Here is an 18,815-nt window from a genome sequence, read left to right on the forward strand (position 1 = left end):
CGTGAACATGCAACATCAATTGGCGCCTCCTATATGTGCCTTCTTGGATATTGGAAAGAAAGGTCTTAAGGAAGGTCATACTGGACTAGGGGCAAGATATAACCACCAAGGTGAAGCATGGGAACAAGGATACAATCAAAAGTGGTCTATCATCCAATTTAACTTGTGTTATTTTTAGATAACAATGGTATGTTCTATGCTTTAGCACAATTTTACTTCAATGTTCCTTGTCAGCCCAATGACAATTTCCAATAATTTCCAGTAACAATCACATTTAACTTAAACACATTGATAGTAAATGCAGATAGAACATAAAAACATGTGTAGAAGACGAGCCAAGCTAAGAGGACACAAGATTAGGCGGATGCCATGGAAAAACCCCAATGTGGGGAAAACCATTTGATCAAGTCTTCTTATTATTATTCAATAGTTCAACAGAGAGAGAGTACATAGATCAAATTCACTTGCCCAATACATAGTTAAAACAACCCTGGTAAAATCAACAGTCAACAACAGTCAACTATAGCCCTAACCAGAAAGTCAACGTTGGTTAAGTAAGCACCAAAATTTCCTCCATGCAGCTCGTCAACAGTAGTCGAATTCGACCTTCAAGGAGAGTCAAGTTAGCCCAAAACAATTCGGTCAAACCTAGTCAAAGGGGAGAGAAACACTGCTGTAATTTTCTGCAATCAAATCTGAAGACAATGCAGAAGTTAATGCTGGTCAAATTGCCCAAAACATCTCGATTTATGTGCCCAACAACTCGGCCTAAGAAGATCGAAATTCTGCCTTGAAAACCGAAGTCAAAGATGGTCAAATCAACCTTGGTCAACGCTGGACTGTTGCTCTGAATTTTGGCCTGTCCTTGTCCTGAAATTTTCGACCTCCTGCCACATGTGCAAAGAAGAGAGAGAGAGGCTGCCAAGCTGTGCGAACCAATCAAGAGAGGAGAGAGAGATGAATGATGTGTTGAGTGATGTTCAAATGTGGAGAGAGATCACTCCTATTTATACAATTTGTTGAGGGTGAGGAGACACATCCATTGGGCTTCTTGAGCCTACATTTGACTGAGGTTGACCTTGACAATTTGTGCATGAGAGAGAATAAATTCAAAATTCCACTTTTGCTTGTTAGAATGAGATGATCGTTATATCAAAATTGGACCTCTCGAAAAGAGGAATCCATTGCAATAATCATCTCCATCATATGAGTTGTCCTAAGGTGGAATTTGGCCCTAGTTTCCAATTTTAACAACTTGTGATCCATACTAAAATGTCCTTAAACATTAAATGAGAACACAAGAATACAAAAATGGTTTATGTACCTTATATTAGATGACTCACCTTCTTCTAATGAGTAAGCTAGATGAAATAAGGCACTGAATGGGGCATGGATGGAAGGTGTTTAAGGCTAGCTATCTGTAGATCATCATAGGGCTGCTGGCTGGAAAGCTAAACAAATAAAATAATTTTTCTCCTTGGGGTTACTCACTTGAGTGGGTAACAGTGCTAACAATCTAGTAAACTAGATTAAAATCTGCCATAGAGGTTGATACCAAAACTACCATAGGGTGAGATGTAACTAACAAGAAAAGGGCCAATTGACTCACACAGAGAGACAATCCATCATGCAGTAGTAGGAATTATGCCCTTGTTAGGCAAACAATCGATCTTGTATTTAGGGGTTGGCACCTAGCCTTCACAACTGGCTTTGGATCAATGATGACGGTCTCCCATGCTTTGTTTCCCTACTTAGGATCTAGAGGATTTTTAAAAATGAATTTATGCAAATACGTAATTAGAGTTTAATGTGATGCCAAACTTTTTGAATGAATTCTTTGAGTTGCATACTTTGTGAAGGAAATTTTTTATGACCTTTTATCATGGAGAAATATACTTCCTCAATCACTCGCATATTAAACATTCCAAGCGAGGATACTTGTACCTTGTCATCTCAATGTATTGCTGATCTAGGTGGATATTGGTGGCCACCTGCCTATTCCACCTAGAGCCCCAGTTAGTTTCATTTGTTTCCTTGTTCATTTCAAAATTTACTATTTTTAGCAGTTTTTTTGGGTCTTGAACTTCTGGAGCAGTTTTGACCCCACTAAACGACATTTTTTTGGGGTTTGTAGTAGGCATGTATCCATAGGCAGGGGCCTGCGGCGAAACCTGTAGTACTCGGCAAGACCTTTCCAACAAGGTATTGTATGCACCAAACGGAGATAATATGACCAAGTTACGACCCCGGGAAGTTAGCTGCCCACCTAACCCCAACGGGGTGCACAAACTCTTAGTGTTACATCTCCTGGGGTTAAGGTTTTGGTTGTTTAGGGTTTTCTCATGTCTTCCAATACTAAATAGGCCCTTGAACCTCATTGTAACACAATTCAGAGGCATGTAGCCGCCACATCTCTTCTCAGAGATAAGCTACTATTGCCCGAGCTATCTTATTTCCATTCCGTTTGTAAGCATAGTTCAATATTTTTCTACTAATGAAATGAAGTGTTTTTCTGCTGCATCTCTGTGTTTATGATTATATCTGTAAGTTGTTGCATTCCTGTTTAAGTTCGGATTAGTGGTATTAGAGCAGTCTGCTCTTTCTCTGTTTTTCTTTGCATGTCCCCAACGAGGTCATGGTATAAGGAGTTAGGCCTCGATCTAGTTGAACCATTGCAGGATCAACCTCACAAAACTTGATGACCTCCCATGGTGGAAGAAAAGAAAGAAGAGGGGGCAGGAGATCCTTTCAAAATGTTGTTTGAGGAAGCCTCGAGCAACAGAGGGACACGATGATGGATAACTTTGCCTAGATCCTTCGACAGTTACCCACAGGTGATGCATCTTCATCCAGCAGCCACTCTAGAGGCGCCACTCCTTTTAAGGTACAAGTTAACTTCGATATTCCCATATTTGAAGGCCAGATAGATGTAGATGTCGTAGATAAATGGTTAAATCTGTTGGAAGAATATTTTCAGTTCATGACTTTTCTAATCAGGAAAAGATTACTTTTGCACTTCTTAAAGCCGCCCCACATGTCAAGGACAGGTGGGAAACCTACTGTGAACAAAAGGACGAGAGTGAACCCTCGCTGTTTTCAGCTGCACCCACTTGGAATTCTTTTCGAGACGCCATCAAAAAACAATATTTTCCTGTCGGGAGCTATGAAGACAAATACATAAAGTGGACCACGCTACGACAGGGAAGGGACCAAGATGTGCCAGAGTTCACAAATATTTTCCATACCCTTTACACGAAGCTGGGTATCAAGGATACTGAGCGACATTTGGTGCTCAAGTACTGCTGCTGTCTACACAAGTACATCCAAGAGGAGATGGAGTTCTTGGACATTTCCTCGCTCGGCATGACATATCGGTACCCGATCAAGATTGAGGTGAAGTTTAAACAGAAGAAGCGGGACTTTGGATTTGCAAATCCGGAGTAAGGAAAAGGTGCCCCCAAACCACAGAACAAAGGACCAAGCCAAGGCGGGGCTACCCAGGACAACCCACCGAAGTCGCAAGTAAAGAACAACACGAAGACAAAGAAGGACACGGGAAAATGGCGTGAGTTCCATAAGAGCTCCACTCACAATACAAGTGAGTGTCGGGCCAAGCAGTCACTGGTGGCTGAGTTGAAGGCTTTCGAATCAGACGCAGGTTCCGACTTTGAATCAGAACCCGATAAGGGAACTAACAAAGGGAAGCAGATCATTGATGTGGAGCCCAGTGCACTGTGGCTACCACCAAGATCCAGAAGATTGAGCTTGAAGATCCAAAAGAGGGGGATTGCCTCTTCCACTCACAGATGTGGGTGAAGGGTTCTCCGCTGCAGTTCATTGTCGACAACGGGAGCCAAAAGAACCTCATTTCAGTAGAGGTCGTGAAGCGTCTGGGCCTAAATACTAAAACATATCCACAACTGTACACCATCAGGTGGCTTCACCAAGGACGAGATCTTCGCGTCAGCTAACAGTGCCACCTTCCCTACAACATCAAGCCCTTCACGGATGAGGTACTGTGTGACATTGCTCCTCTTGAAGTTTGTGATGTATTGTTAGGACAACCATACTTGTGGAAGCGACATGCTGTATATGAGTCTAGACCTCGCTCTGTGATTATTACTTTGGCTAATAAGTTGTACATGATACTGAAGGTAGCCCTGCTTACTGCCATCTCTTTGATCACTGCAAAGCAATGCAGTAAGATCATTTCCCAGACTAGGAAATTTGTTTTCCTTATGATTCACCCCCAGGGCAAGAAGAAGGTTGTGGCCACGGCTTCCAGGCAGGGCTCCTCTGCATAGCAACAACAGATGGACAAGGTCGTGGAGGAGTACAAGGATATTTTCGCCTCACCCACAGGGGTACCTCTGCACTGTCAAGTCAAGCACTCCATCGATTTGACCCCGAGCTCGCTGCTGTCCAATGGACTGATCTATCGACGCTCTGTTCTAGAGAACGATGAGATCAAGAGGACCATTCATGAACTATTGCAGAAAGGGCACATTAGGCCAAGCTCATCACCTTGTGGGAGCTAGATTGTATTGGTACAGAAGAAGGATGGGACCTGGAGGCTCTGTGTTGACTATTGGGCGCTGAACAAGCTCACTGCCCGGAATAGGTACCTAATCCTGTAGATTGATGACCTTCCGGACCAGCTCAAAGGGCCCAAATATTTTAGCAAGATTGACTTGAAGTCAGGTTATCACTAGGTGCTTATCAAACCCTTTGATGTGTGGAAGATTGCCTTCAAATCGAAGGAGGGCCTTTTTGAATGGTTGGTCATGTCGTTCAGATTGATGAATGCCCCTACAACCTTCATGAGACTGATGGACGACATTTTGCGACCCTTCACCAATGCATTGGTGGTGGTGTATTTAGATGACATCTTGATCTTTAGTAAGAGTTGGGAAGAGCACCTCCACCATATTTATCAAATCCTTCAAACACTGCGACAACACACGCTATGTGCTAACTTGGAGAAATGCACCTTTGGCCTGACCCAGGTTCAATATCTGGGATACATCATTGATGAGTAGGGTGTACATGTGGACCCATCCAAGATACAAGTTATTCAGGATTAGCTAGCCCAACCACTCTAATAGAGCTCCGCAGCTTTTTGGGTTTTACTAATTTCTACCGTAGGTTCGTGTTGGGGTTCTCTCATATCACTTGGCCTTTAAGTCAAGTCACCAAGGGCAGAGCGAAATCAAAGTTTTTTTGGTCGAAAACCCAACAAAAAGCGTTCTCCGAGTTGAAGAATTGCCTCTGTTCTGCACCAGTGCTCACATTACCAGACCTGCAACAACCATTTGAGATTGAGACAGATGCCTCCGACTATGCTATTGGTGCGGTTCTTACTCAACATGGGCATCCAATGGCTTACCACAGTGAGACACTTTCAGACACAATCCGAAAGTACCCCACTTATGACAAATAAATGTATTCCATTATGTAGGCCTGCCGTCAATGGAAGCATTACATTTTGGGGAAGGAAATGGTCATCCACACAGACCACCGACCTCTACAGTTCATACAAACACAAGGGAAGTTGCAGAACGATCGCCATCAGAAATGGTCCACCTATCTGCAACAATTCCATTTGAACATTAAGTATAAGAAGGGCAACACCAATAACGTCGCTGATTGCCTCAGCCGACCACCGGTCATGGCGCTGATCACTGTGCTCGACTCCTGTGGGTACGAGACATTGTGGTGGCCGCATCTTTACAAGAGTGATCCAAAATTCAACAACATATACCAGACACTCCTAGAAGGGAAGCAAGTTCCAAATTTTCACCTTCAGGATGCACTATTATGCCACCTGGGACACATCTTTGTTCCTTCAAGTGAGCATGCCAAGATGATTTGGGAGGCGCACTATAGTCGGGTCGCTGGACATTTCGGAGTAGAGAAAATAGTGGCAGTATTGCAGAAGTATTTTTATTGGTTGAAACTTCGTCAGGATGTTGGGAAGTACATTAGATCTTGCATCGCCTGCGCCATTGCCAAACCAACCATCAAGAAGCAAGGCTTGTATACTCCTCTACCTACTCCTAGCCGACCTTGGGAATTTGTCTCCATGGATTACATGTCGGGCCTTCCTTCTACTAAGCACGACAACGATTGCGTTTTCGTGGTCGTCGACAGATTCTCTAAGATGGCCATCATGGCAGCCTGCAAGAAGAGTATCACAACAGAGGCCACTGCTAAGCTCTTCTTTGAGCGAGTGTGGGTACACTTTGGGATCCCACAATCCATTGTCTCAGATCGGGACAGTAGATTCCTGAGTGCATTTTGGTCAAGTCTCTGGTCGATGTTGGATACAAAACTTACTAAGTCCACGACTTTCCATCCCCAAACTGATGGCCAAATAGAGGTTTTCAATAGGATGATCGTACACATTCTGCGCATGTACAACTCGAAGCATCCACGCACGTGGGATGAAAGTCTCCCCTATGCCCAACACAGCTACAAAAAAGCTCTCCACAGCTCAACAGGCCATAGCCCCTTTCAGGTATCGCTGGGATTTCAGCCAGTATGCCCCATTGATGTGGCCATACCATTTGCAACCACTCATGTACATTTGGTTGACGTTCAGTCTGAAGTTGAAATGGCTAACAACTTCATTGAGCGCATTCAACACATCTGCCAATAGCTCCATGATATATTGGACAGAGCCAATGCTAAGTACAAGCAGTGCCATGATCAACATCGAGTGCTGCACAAGTTCTAGGCGGGCGACAAAGTTTGGCTACATTTGCAGAAGGAGTGCTTTGCTGGACCCCACCGCAAGCTTTGCCCACTCCGATATGGGCCATACACCATCACCAAGGCCATCAGTGACAATGCCTTTGAGCTCAACATCCCACCGTTCCTTGGTCTGCACCCAATGTTCAATGTAGATTGCCTTCGGCCATACTTTCCACCATTGTTGGACACATCTGACATTGCAGAACAACTCACACCAACAAAGCTCAACCCGGACTGCATGGAACAAGCCACAATTGATCAGATCATGGACACACAGATCAAGAACACTCGCCAACAGAGGATACAATTATATCGAGTTGTCAAAGCAGGCCAACTCCTTCACCAGGGCAAGTGGTTCACTAGGGACCAGGTTCAACAAAAATTTCCTCACCTCATGGAGGCTCTGCACGCAATGGGGACCATTGCTTCCTAAGGGGGGAGGAATGATCTAGGTGGATATTGGTGGCCACCTGCCTATTCCACCTAGAACCCCCAGTCAGTTTCATCTGTTTCCTTGTTCATTTCAACATTTACTATTTTTAGCATTTTTTCGGGTCTTGAACTTCCGGAGCAGTTTTGACCCCCTAAACGACGTTTTTTGGGGTCCGCGGTAAACCCTTAGCTATAGGCAGGGGCTTGCGGCGAAACTTGTATTACTCGGCAAGACCTTTCCCACAAGGTATCGTATGCGCCAAACGAAGATAATATGACCAAGTTACGACCCCGGGAAGTTCGCTGCCCAACTAACCCCAACGGGGCCCCAAACTCTTGGTATTACATCTCCTGGGGTTAGGATTTTGGATGTTTAGGGTTTTCTCATGTTTTCCAATAATAAATAGGCCTATGAGCCTCATTGTAACACAGTTTAGAGGCATGTAGCCGCCACATCTCTTCTCAGAGATAAGCTACCATCGCCCGAGCTATCTTATTTCCATTATGTTTGTAAGCATAGTTCAATATTTTTCTATTAATGAAATGAAGTGTTTTTCTGCTGCATCTCTGTGTTTATGATTATATCTGTAAGTTGTTGCGTTCCTATTTAAGTTCAGATCAATTGCCCTCCTCTTCCTCGGTTTTTTGGATTGAGGATGGTGGTAACTGCTAGTTAAGCAGTGACTAATAACCTCGAGGGACTTATTGGGATTTGAATCTTGATCCTAAGACCTCTGTGAACTTTTGCACATGAGCATCTACGAATCAAGCTAACCCTTGGGGCCAATTTTTTTTTGATTTGTCAGTCATTATAAAGATCATTTTCTAATAAGTCTGCACACTCTTAATTCCATTGTTTGTTTGTGCACATTTTATATGTGTACACATTGAAATCTTATATTAGTTGCACCCATTTTGAAGGGATTTTTTTGACTTCTTTGTCGTGTATAATTAAAAAACAAAACCCAACAAGTTTACACACACCTGATTCTTTCTTTGTTTATGTGTTTATGTGTGCATGTACATTTGACATTGTGTCCCTATGTACATGTACAAGGACTTTTGCATAGTCTTATCGAAGTAGTTCAATAGATATTATAGATAAGATAATTATGTTAATTCCCAACAAATGACCACAAAAGTAGGTCAATGGGATTTTCAAGTACAATAATGTCAATGCAGAGCAGGGGTATTAAGAAGCATCTTATCTAAAGAACAAGAAATAAAGTAGAAACATAAAGTCTATATGCAAAAACATGAGAAAACATGAGAAAATCCTCGGATCCAAGTGCAGGTTGCAGCAATGGGAGGGAGATGTGCAAAGGGAAAGGATTTAAGGATTGGACCATGATCCACAAGATCTACTTCTCCTAACATCTGAAGCCGAATGAAGAAATATCGAGATAGGATGATGCCTTGAAGAAGAATTATAGGATGGTTTAGACTGTCTCCTATCTTGTTTCCTAGCCACTATAACTTGCTGTTGATGTCTAGGTGATTTGATTTGCTTGTTGGTAAGAGATATCTGGCCTGGCAATGTCTCTGAGTCTCTAGGGAGGTGTTGAAGAATGTAACTAGTGTCGGTCTTCATAATTATAATTGAGTCATGATGTAATGTATTTGTCAAAAGAAAGAAAAATAAATTTTATTCTGAAAGAAAATTATTTATTAAGCATGGGTTTCATGCTCTTTTTATTTTATTTCTGGGTCAAAAGGCTCCATTGTAAGCTTCCGGGGTTTGTGTCTTGTGTCCTAGTCCTTGTCATTATTTAATAGACCCTTCTTCGGCTTTGTATATCAAGAAAGAAAATCATTTTGATGTAAATTGAGTCAAATAGGTCTCCTCCACCAGGTCGGCCTCAAAGGAGACAAGTCAACCTCATTAAGGACAAGTCGGCCTCAACAAAAGCATCAAACTACTATATATTGGGAGCTACTCGACCTCATTTGAGACACACACAAACAAGTTCGATCTGCAGTTGCAAGAGAAGAAAATAAGTGCGAAATACCTAGAGAACAAAGAGAAAACCCTAGCGAAGTAGGAGACACTTGTCAAGCAAGAAGAAGTCGAAATTCTCTCTCCTCTGTCACACGTGCGAGTTTTTGGGTTGCTGTAGGAGGGCCAAAATCACAGATCTACTGTAGGGCCGAAATTTTGGAAGCTGGAGGGTCGAAATTCTGAGTTGTAGCTGGGTTGAAGCTGTTTGACTAGAAGTGACTTCTAAAGTTTGATTAATCAATTTGTAAGGCTGACTTGGTGGAGAGAGGAAGGTCTTTTGGTCTGGTCTAAGGTCTTGGATTGTCTCAATTTAATTTGAATCTATTAGTGGAAGAGTTTGACTTGGTTTTCCCCTATGTAAGGGTTTTAGCCCTGGTTGAGTGCCTATATCTGGTGTCATTGATGTTCATGCTTTTGATTTGATGATTGCTCGATGAGAAGAAGATAAAAGAACATAAAGAAATTTAATAAGAATACAAGAATATCACAAGTAATTGTCAACATAAGAAAATCTTTCTGCTTTTTTGATTTTCTAACATGGTACTAGAGTTAAGGTGAAGGATAAGAAGAAAATTGGTAGCTCAAAGATCTATAGAAGAAGGGATCTAAGAAGTAAGGATCTAGAAAAGGTTTCAAAACAAGATAACAAGGAGAAGGGAAGTATCATTTTACAAAGGCTCGACTTAAGAAGACTTGAAGAAGAAGGTTTATATCAAGCAAGGAAGACTTAAATCTATGGCCACATAAATGAAGTTAGAAAATGAACTAGAAGGAGCCACCAACTATAGAGCATGGAAGAAAAGGATAGATCTTATCCTCGCAGAGCACAAAGTATTGGATTTTGTACTTGGAAAGGTTAAGGAACCCACAAATGATGCAGGTAAGGAAAAATACAAGGAGACAAATATCTTAGCTATGAATCTAATTGTAGATGGAGTTAAGGATAACTTAATCCCCTACATATCCAATATAGATACAGCAAAAGGGATGTATGAAGCTCTCTCCACACTATTCACGATCAAGAACATTGGACAAATAACTAGTCTCAAGAATGAACTAAGTACATTAAAGATGACAAAAGATGACACTGTGTGTTTTGATTTTGTAAGGATCTCTCGAATAAGAGATGAGCTCCAAGCTATTGATGAAGTTATACCAGATAAAGAGCTTGTGATTGCTGCACTACTCGGCCTACCAAAACCATGGAGTGCCTTTGCATTAGGTGTTAGTAGTTGGAAAGAAACTCCATCCTTTGAAGAAATGTGGAATGCATGCAGTCAAGAAGAAGCTTGCATCTCATTAACACATAATAAGAAGTAAGATGAAGAGAACATCACATCCAATGCATATTCTGCTCACTACAAGAAAAAGGGAGAAAACAAGAAGTTTAAAGGACCAAAGAAGAAGATTGACCTATCCAAAATAGAATCCTTTCATTGTCATAAGATGGGACACCACAAGAATCAATGTCTTGAAAATCCTAAGAGTAATAAGAGAGAGAGAGAACACGCTACAATTGCAAATGTGCTCCACCTAAGAAGAACAAAACTGAAGAATCCGAAGTCAAAGACTTATATTATTAAGTCTCTTGCATATCCTCCTACTTATATCATAGACTATTGTTTTTGAAAGTTTTCTTTTTGATTTCTAGAGTTTATAGACCTAATATGTTGTGTTAGAAATTCTTGAATTGTTTTGATAAAATATAGGCATCCCTCAAAAGGATTGAATTGATGAAAGATTAAGAGGGAACCTCCACCATTTTACTAAAAATAAGTATCCTATTTTCTCTTTCATGATTGAGTTCCTTTATACATCCAACTTTGTCTGTATTGCATACATAATTCATTCTTTATATTTTCCGTGGTAGGGAAGGTTGCAAAAATACATAAGGATTATGGCTAGACTCAGAGGGAGACATCAAAAGAAAGGTCTTAAATAAGCTTACTCTACAAGGTTTGTTAAAGTGCAACTCAAGGTATGTTTGATTTGTTGCAGATCTTCTTCTTATAAGAAGGTATGATTATTCTTCATTTAAAATCTGCCTTATATTACTAACTCTCTTATGTCTAGGGTTTTGAATCGTAAAGATTCTTGTTAGGGTAATTGATTGCTAGATTGAATCTACCCTTGTCATACTATCTCTTACCAATTGTTCATTTTGGTGAAACCCTAACCTTAAGGGTTCACTGTAAAACCCTAGTCTTTTGATGCTTAGGATAAATTTATGTTAACAATGAAACCCTAAGTATACTTGGGGTTTGTTAATAAAAATCTTGATCCTATGATTAAATCCTTCTCTATTGATGAATTAGGGTTTATGAACAAAACCTTTGTAATAGTTAATATAAAATCCTAGGAATGAAACCCTAGATGCATGTGCCTCTATATGCCTGAAACCCTTGTTTGGTCAAGTTACTGTAAATCTAACATTAAAGGTTTATGTATCTAGGGTTTACAATAAAGCCATAGTAAAGATTGAAATTAGATTCTAGGGTATGATGATGAAAACCTTAGAAATATGATGATTTCGCTATGATTAATGCTAACTTGATGATTGATATCTATGATTTAGTTTTGATAATGAAATCTAGAGTTTGTGACAAAACCCTAGCCAAAGTTGTTGCAAGAAGTCTAGGGGATGTAACCCTTATTAATTATATACCTAACTAGGTTTATGTTTTGCATATCTAAAGTTTGTTTTTCTTGTTCAAAGTTTTTGAATGCTCCCATTGTGATAACATACTAACCCTATTTTGATATAATTGACTTTATGCACTTATATATGTACTTGTTTAACCTTGTTGTTCAAGAATTGAAGGTATATGGTCTTCAAGATGTTGAAGATACCTCATCCTTGTTGATGATTTGATGATGATGTTGAGCATAATAAAAAGAGGAAGCTGTAAGAATGATGACGATATTAAAGATAAAGAGACCATCTTGTTGCCATAGAAAGAATGATGTTTCTTAAGAAATGAAGGTTTGAAAAGTTGAAGTTTCTCCAATGATACGATGATACAAATAAAAGACCCTGTATAATTGTTGATCTTCCTAAGTTGAGAGGGAGCTTGATGAAGGAAAGTGTATATCCTCCACAGTTGGGAAAGAGGACATGATCTTGGAAATATGAAGAATAGCAATGAGGAAAAATAAGATCGGAGAATAGCTAAAGCACTAATGTTGATTGTTCTTAATTGATAAAATTGCAAACAAAATTTGTATATGTTAAAGTGTTGAGGATGAGGTTGGTGTTTCTGAAGAAAATGAAGATAGAAGCTTCTATGAAGACAAGTTTAGATATTGTGATGAGCAACATCAGAATGATTGAAAATCCCAAAGGTTTGTGCTAACACACACACACACACATATATATATATTGAAAGCTTATTACTAATTGGGTTTGCGATTGTATAGGAAAATCTCTCAAGAAGAAGGTTGAACATTTTTGAAGCATGCTTGGACTAGTGGATATATTTTTTTTAGTTGATAGGGAGAGATGAAGCATCTTGGAGTGTCCTGTGATGATGTCTAGATCCCGAAGTAGGGAGGGTATCATTGGTCTTGTGGAGCTCCGACCTTGGATATGATGCCTGGATCCCTCGGTTGGTGTTTGAGTTGAAACCTCATGGTACCTATAGTGGCTAAAGCTTGGAATACACCTTAGTCTCTGTTACCCACCACCTATGGGTAGTATGCATAGGAGAAAAAAATTCTCCTAGATGGTCCTCAGCCAACAGCCCCTGGCGGCCAGATAGCTAGATGTGCCATCATCTCCTCCACCTGAGCCAACCATGTGGTGCCTCGTCCATCTGTTATGATGGCATGTTTGAAGGTGGGCCTCCCAACCCTGAATGTATGGCTTTTCATTGGTTTAGTTGAGTAATTTTCCTTTCTTGTTATGGGCACTTTTGGGCATGGATTTTGGGGGGGATTCGATAGAGAGGGTGGGCTAGGTCTGTACTCTTGTCTCCACTGCCCGATTTCGTGGTAAGCCTTGCATCCTAGTCTCGTGGGATCTCCTTTATTGGCCATTAACTTTAGGGTTGGCACTACATGGGAAATCCCAATTTTGGTTGCGTGGTCCCGCTTCCCGACACCATATACATCAACCCCCTTCCACTCATTTTAGCCCCACTCATCTTTTTACCCATCTAGGTCCACATAGGGTTAACCTCCCCCAACCCTTATGCACACCTTGGGTCGGGCCTGGAACGATGCCCTAGAGGTTGATGCAGCTAAAAGGAAAAGAAGAAGAATAATTTGGCCACTCTCAATAGGAAATGTACCACAAAATGCAAAAGATGGTTGTGACATACAAGTTTAGCATGTGGGCGAAAGTCGAACATGAGCTCTACCTCCTTATCTATGGCCACTACCCTGGTTCCTATGGGCCATAGATGAGCCCCCTCGACATAAAGGAACCCATGATTGTCCCAACCCCTAGTGGGCAATAAAATGCCCCACCTTTAAGGGGGGTGCCTACTACTATATCCTACACATCATGCTCTCATCCCCTGGAGCCCCAAACAATTATGAAGAAGAATCAATTGAAGGCAAAAGGCATATGAAGAAGGGTGGAAAGACAACTCATGAACCACGATTTGCTCCTGCCTACACTCATATACCCAGGTGTGGGCTTCCCTTATTATAACTACCCTTGTACCATGGCATGTGGCTTGGAGCATTCCTCAGAACCCGACTCCGTTCCATCACTATATCATTTGCCACCTACCACTCGATGGATGTACCATAGACATGTCAACCCCTTTGAAGGTTGAAACCACCTAATAAGGTCCTTGATTAACCCCCTTATTGAGCTTGGAGACACTTGTACATGCCAAAGCCCACTATGGAAGGGCATGCCACCATGAATTTCCCATTGATTCCATCACTTGTAAGCTATTTTACTTGATTAATGATTTGTTGTATTGGAGGGCAAGGGGACGCATTGGACCTTATGTAGTATTGTAGGTGGGTCTCCATTTGGGGCTTGGTCTCCCTATACAAGGCCCTAGCCCTTTAGAGGGCCACATTAACACTTGTAGGGTGAGCGTTAAGAGCCATGGGCCTCCACCATAACAAAGAGTACTTCATGGATACCCAACACCACTCATTGATTGCTCGTGTTCCACCTTTTGGATGAGGATGATGCACCTAGTTCACTATGCCTAGCATGCTCCACACTTGCTCCATACACGTGGCAGATGTTGCAGGGTCCAGATGAGGACGTGTCTCACTGCAGGAGACAAAGGGAGGGCTTATGTCATCATCCTGGCCCTTAGATGGTTTACATGCATTTTTGATTCACTTGGAGGCCCATGAGGATGTCCTTGTGCCTCCACACCCACATGGGAGCACCGCACTAAGTTGCTTGGAAAACAAGGGGCCAACCCCTTGTCCACTATGTTTGAGGTCCATTCTCACATCATGGCATACTCTGGACTTCATTAGGCCTCCTCAAAGGCCCAACGACTCATTTTATTGATCATTCTACCCTCTTGAGAGGCTTATTCTTATGTTATTGAGCTATCTTGGTGGGCTTGTCACCAAGGGATGTTATTATTGCACATTATTTTATTATTTGGGGCTCAATTAGGCCAAATTAGGCAAATCAAACTCATTAAAGATTGTATAAATAGATGTGAGGTAATTCGTTCTCTCATCATCACTTGGATTGGGTTTAGTAGCTACTTGAGAATTTCACATTCCCTTTTGGAGGATGAGTTTGGATTGCATGGATGAATTTTGATGTTTGGATCTATTTCTCTTGTCTTGGAGCTTCATTATTGGCATAATTTGATGATTGGATATACTCATTTGTACATGTAAGTGATCCTTTTCATGCTTATTCTTGTATTTACTTTGTCACATGAAATGTTGCTGGGATTTTCGCTATACAAGTCTGAAATTTACTGCTTTTCTATGCGAAATTGTGGAAATTTTGATCTTTTGTAGCGTTGCATCATTGCATGGGCCATGTATGAATGGGTGAATGTTCCTAGAGATTATTGTTGTTAAATATATCTTGATAAGTCATCAATTATTGCATATCGAAGTATAAAGACCTTAAGTAGCTGCTCTCATGCCCTAATGCCATGCAAAGTTGCTTAAAGACCTCCTTGATTGGGTAAATCTTTTCCAAACACCAAGTTCTCTTTGACTCCATCTCTCCCAAAGAATAAGGCACTAATCCTTCTATAGGTGATCACTTATATTTTTCTCACCTCTCCTCTTTCTAGGCCTAGCCTCCATTGGTCAACTAGGGCATAACTTTTCTCCCATTGTAGCCATCAAAAACGTTTGATCTCTTGTCCATAACTGTGGTAAGGTTTTCTCTAGAAGCCCTCCAAATTTTAAGATTTCGACAGTGGGATCTTGAGATATAGCAAGCCCTAACTCAATGATCGTTTCTTGCCCTAGGTTTCCCTTGGTTGGTGTCCTCATTTGGATTATTGCATTAAGTTCTCAAAAGAAGATTTGTCCTTTGGTCATCTTCTGTTCCATAATTAGGTCAAGCCCCTCTTTGGCTGATCAACTCCACATCCTTGACCTAATTCTGTGTCCACTTGGTCTTGTGTGGTCCGGCAACCTTGCAACTCTAATTCCACAAAGATCACACGAAGGCCAATTCTCCACAAGGATTCTTGGGTCTAGGAAACCTCCTGACAAGATATACTCCCAAACCCTAGCCTCAAGAATCCTCCTAGCCTTTCCTAGAGAGCATATCACCTTGCTTTCCAAGCAAGAAAACCATATTATTGAGTCTCTCCTGTGAATGGGCCTTGGGAATCACCCTTCATCCTTTCATTGACCTATTCATTCCCGTGATTCCTCATACCGGGTCTCCTCCCATGATGAAAGTCCGTGAAGAGCAGGGAGCCTTTGCTGAGGTGACAGTAGGCTATCACTCCATTGTTGCCCCTTGACCTAGTAGTTGCTCTATATGATCTCCTCCTAGGACCCCTGCTAGTTTGAGCGGTAATAGTCTCAACCGGTTAGATACCTTGGTCTAGTATCAAATCTTTAGCACTGCGTATGCTATGACTCTTCAGAGAACAGATCACTTTGAGTTCATCCTTGTACCTGTATATATATTTGATTATGAATACCTACCTAGTTAAGAGGAAGTGTTGAAGAATGTAACTAGTGTCGGTCTTCATGATTGTATTTGAGTCATGATGTAATGTATTTGTTAAAAGAAAGAAAAATAAATTTTATTATGAAAGAAAATTATTTATTAAGCATGGGTTTCATGCTCTTATTATTTTATTTCTAGGTCAAAAGCCTCCATTGTAGGCTTCTAGGGTTTGTGTCTTGAGTCCTAGTCCTTGTCATCATTTAATAGACCCTTCTTGGGCTTTATATATCAAGAAAGAAAATTATTTTGATGTAAATGAGTCAAATAGGTCTCCTCCACCATGTCAACCTCAAAGAAGACAAGTCGGCCTCATTAAGGACAAGTTGGCCTCAACAGGAGCATAAAACTACTATATATTGGCAGCTACTCGACCTCATTTGAGACACACACAAACAAGTTTGATTTGCAGTTGCAAGAGAAGAAAATAATTGCGAAATGCCTAGAGAAGAAAGAGAAAACCCTAGTGAAGAAGGAGACACTTGTCAAGCAAGAAGAAGCCGAAATTCTGTCTCCGCTGCCACACGTGCGAGTTTTTGGGTTGCTACAGGAAATCAAGAACTCGACCTTCAATTTCAACACATCAGTTAACTGCATCCTAACTCATCCTAATTTTTAGGGATTGATTCTTATATTATAGGAACTCGTCCTAATTTATAGGGAGTCTCCTAATTTTTAGGAAATTGAGTATGACAAAGAAGAAACTCAAATTTGAGTCCTTGAATTAAGGCACAAATCAAGGAATCACTTTCTCACTACTATTTTCAACACTTTATTATTAAACCTTGAATCACCATTAAGCCCCCTTTTGTTAAATATCTTATTGGTGATCTTTTGTAGGAAAGCCTTGCCTGTGGGGATAATATTTACCACCAATAGCTGGAGAGAAGCCACTGAGGTGACAGTGGTGGCTGATCTCTTGTTGCCATAAGACCTTGGTTGCCTAGTGAGGATTTGCACTAGGTTTGCTAGATTTTGCGGTAACAGTCACCAAACTCAATTTGGCAAGTAACTTGTTTTGGATGGAGATCCGAACTTGATACGCGACTTGACAAAGACCTACGAATCAATCTGATATTGACTTGGCACCATACAGAATGTATATATATATATATATATATATATATATCTTCAAGAAAATGATATTTTTGCTATTGAATTTAGATTGACATGAGAGATTCCACTAAGTATAATGAAAAAACAACATACTGTAAAGTGCTACACATGATCAACACAACATCCCACATACATTCATATTAGGAGAGACTTTATGCTTGCAACTGGACATACGTAGATTCAAGGAAGGACAACATCACAAGTGTGTTGGATGATATGTTTCCACTTGGATCTTAGAATTCCTCATGGCATGCATGACATGGTAAATGTTTCTCTTCTAAAGTTACACGAACCATCACATTTGGAAGATGAGGTATGAGTAGTATGTCCAAAAGATACCATTGTAGATTTTCTATCTCCTCTCTTGGAAGATGCACTGCATGAAACCAGGACACTAACTAGAAGTAACAAATCAACTACCACATGTTTGGAAGTAAAGATGGTGTGCCTTAATAGGTCAAGTGTATTTTTCAACCCATCTGTGAACAATAGGTTCCTCTTTCTAGCAAAAAATGGGGTCAGTTTCTTGTAAGCAAGAAATAATTGATGAGCACTAAAAATACATTTCATCTATTTCTAGCAGCTATTTTAGCACAAGCTAGTTTAGTGTTTCTCACGTGAGAAATGTTATTTAATTAAGCCAGTCTATTCTAGGATAAATTGATTGAAGTTGAAGATTCAGTTTTATCTTATCAATTTAACTGTATTTCAGTTGGATTCACTGTATCTTTATCACTGAAAAAGAAACAGTGAATCCAATTGAGAAAGCACAGATCAAGAAGCAATGCAAGTTGTATATTTATTTTACATGGTGCATTATGTGGAAACTCGTCCTTGAGTCTATACTCTAGCCATCAATCAGTGTTGCAAATATTGCTGATAAAGCATCCATGTTGCAATATTTTGTGATGGTTAACTCCCACTAATATATCACTTTAAAAATCAATATTTTGACAATATTGCAACATTGTGATGTTTACCAAAAATCGTGATTTCTTTGAAAATATCATGCAACGACATGAAAAAATTGCCAAGCCAGCCTATAATTGGATTTTTCTGGCTTATTTTCATCTTCAGCAATTTGGGGTTGAGAGCACAAGAGCTTGCCATAATCTTCCATTGATTTTAGGAATGGAAACCAAGCATTTTCATTGCCATGAAAGAATTTCTAGTGGGGATTGTTTTTTTATTTGTGGTTTTCACATTCCCAGGTGTTATAATTCCATCGTGTAATTAGTTATTTTCTACATCTACTACAATCTTTGGTTGTGGACGAAGCATCTTGAGATAATTCCTAATGTGGATGTCATTTCCTTGGATGGCATTGACACCATGTTTAAGTGGAAAGTGGAGACCGAGAGGGCTACTATGATGGGT

General features: G+C 40.6%; 1 protein-coding gene across 1 annotated transcript in view; it reads left to right on the forward strand.

Annotated features, from left to right (window-relative positions):
- Positions 1 to 18,815, forward strand: part of LOC149224567 (AICARFT/IMPCHase bienzyme family protein) — a 155,836-nt gene that overhangs the window by 53,554 nt on the left and 83,467 nt on the right. The gene's annotated exons all lie outside the window — the stretch shown is intronic.

This window comes from Pinus tabuliformis, chromosome Q (assembly GCF_031772625.1).
Source record: "Pinus tabuliformis cultivar Carrire ecotype Pingquan chromosome Q, CPIR1, whole genome shotgun sequence".
NCBI classification, from domain to species: Eukaryota; Viridiplantae; Streptophyta; class Pinopsida; order Pinales; family Pinaceae; genus Pinus; species Pinus tabuliformis.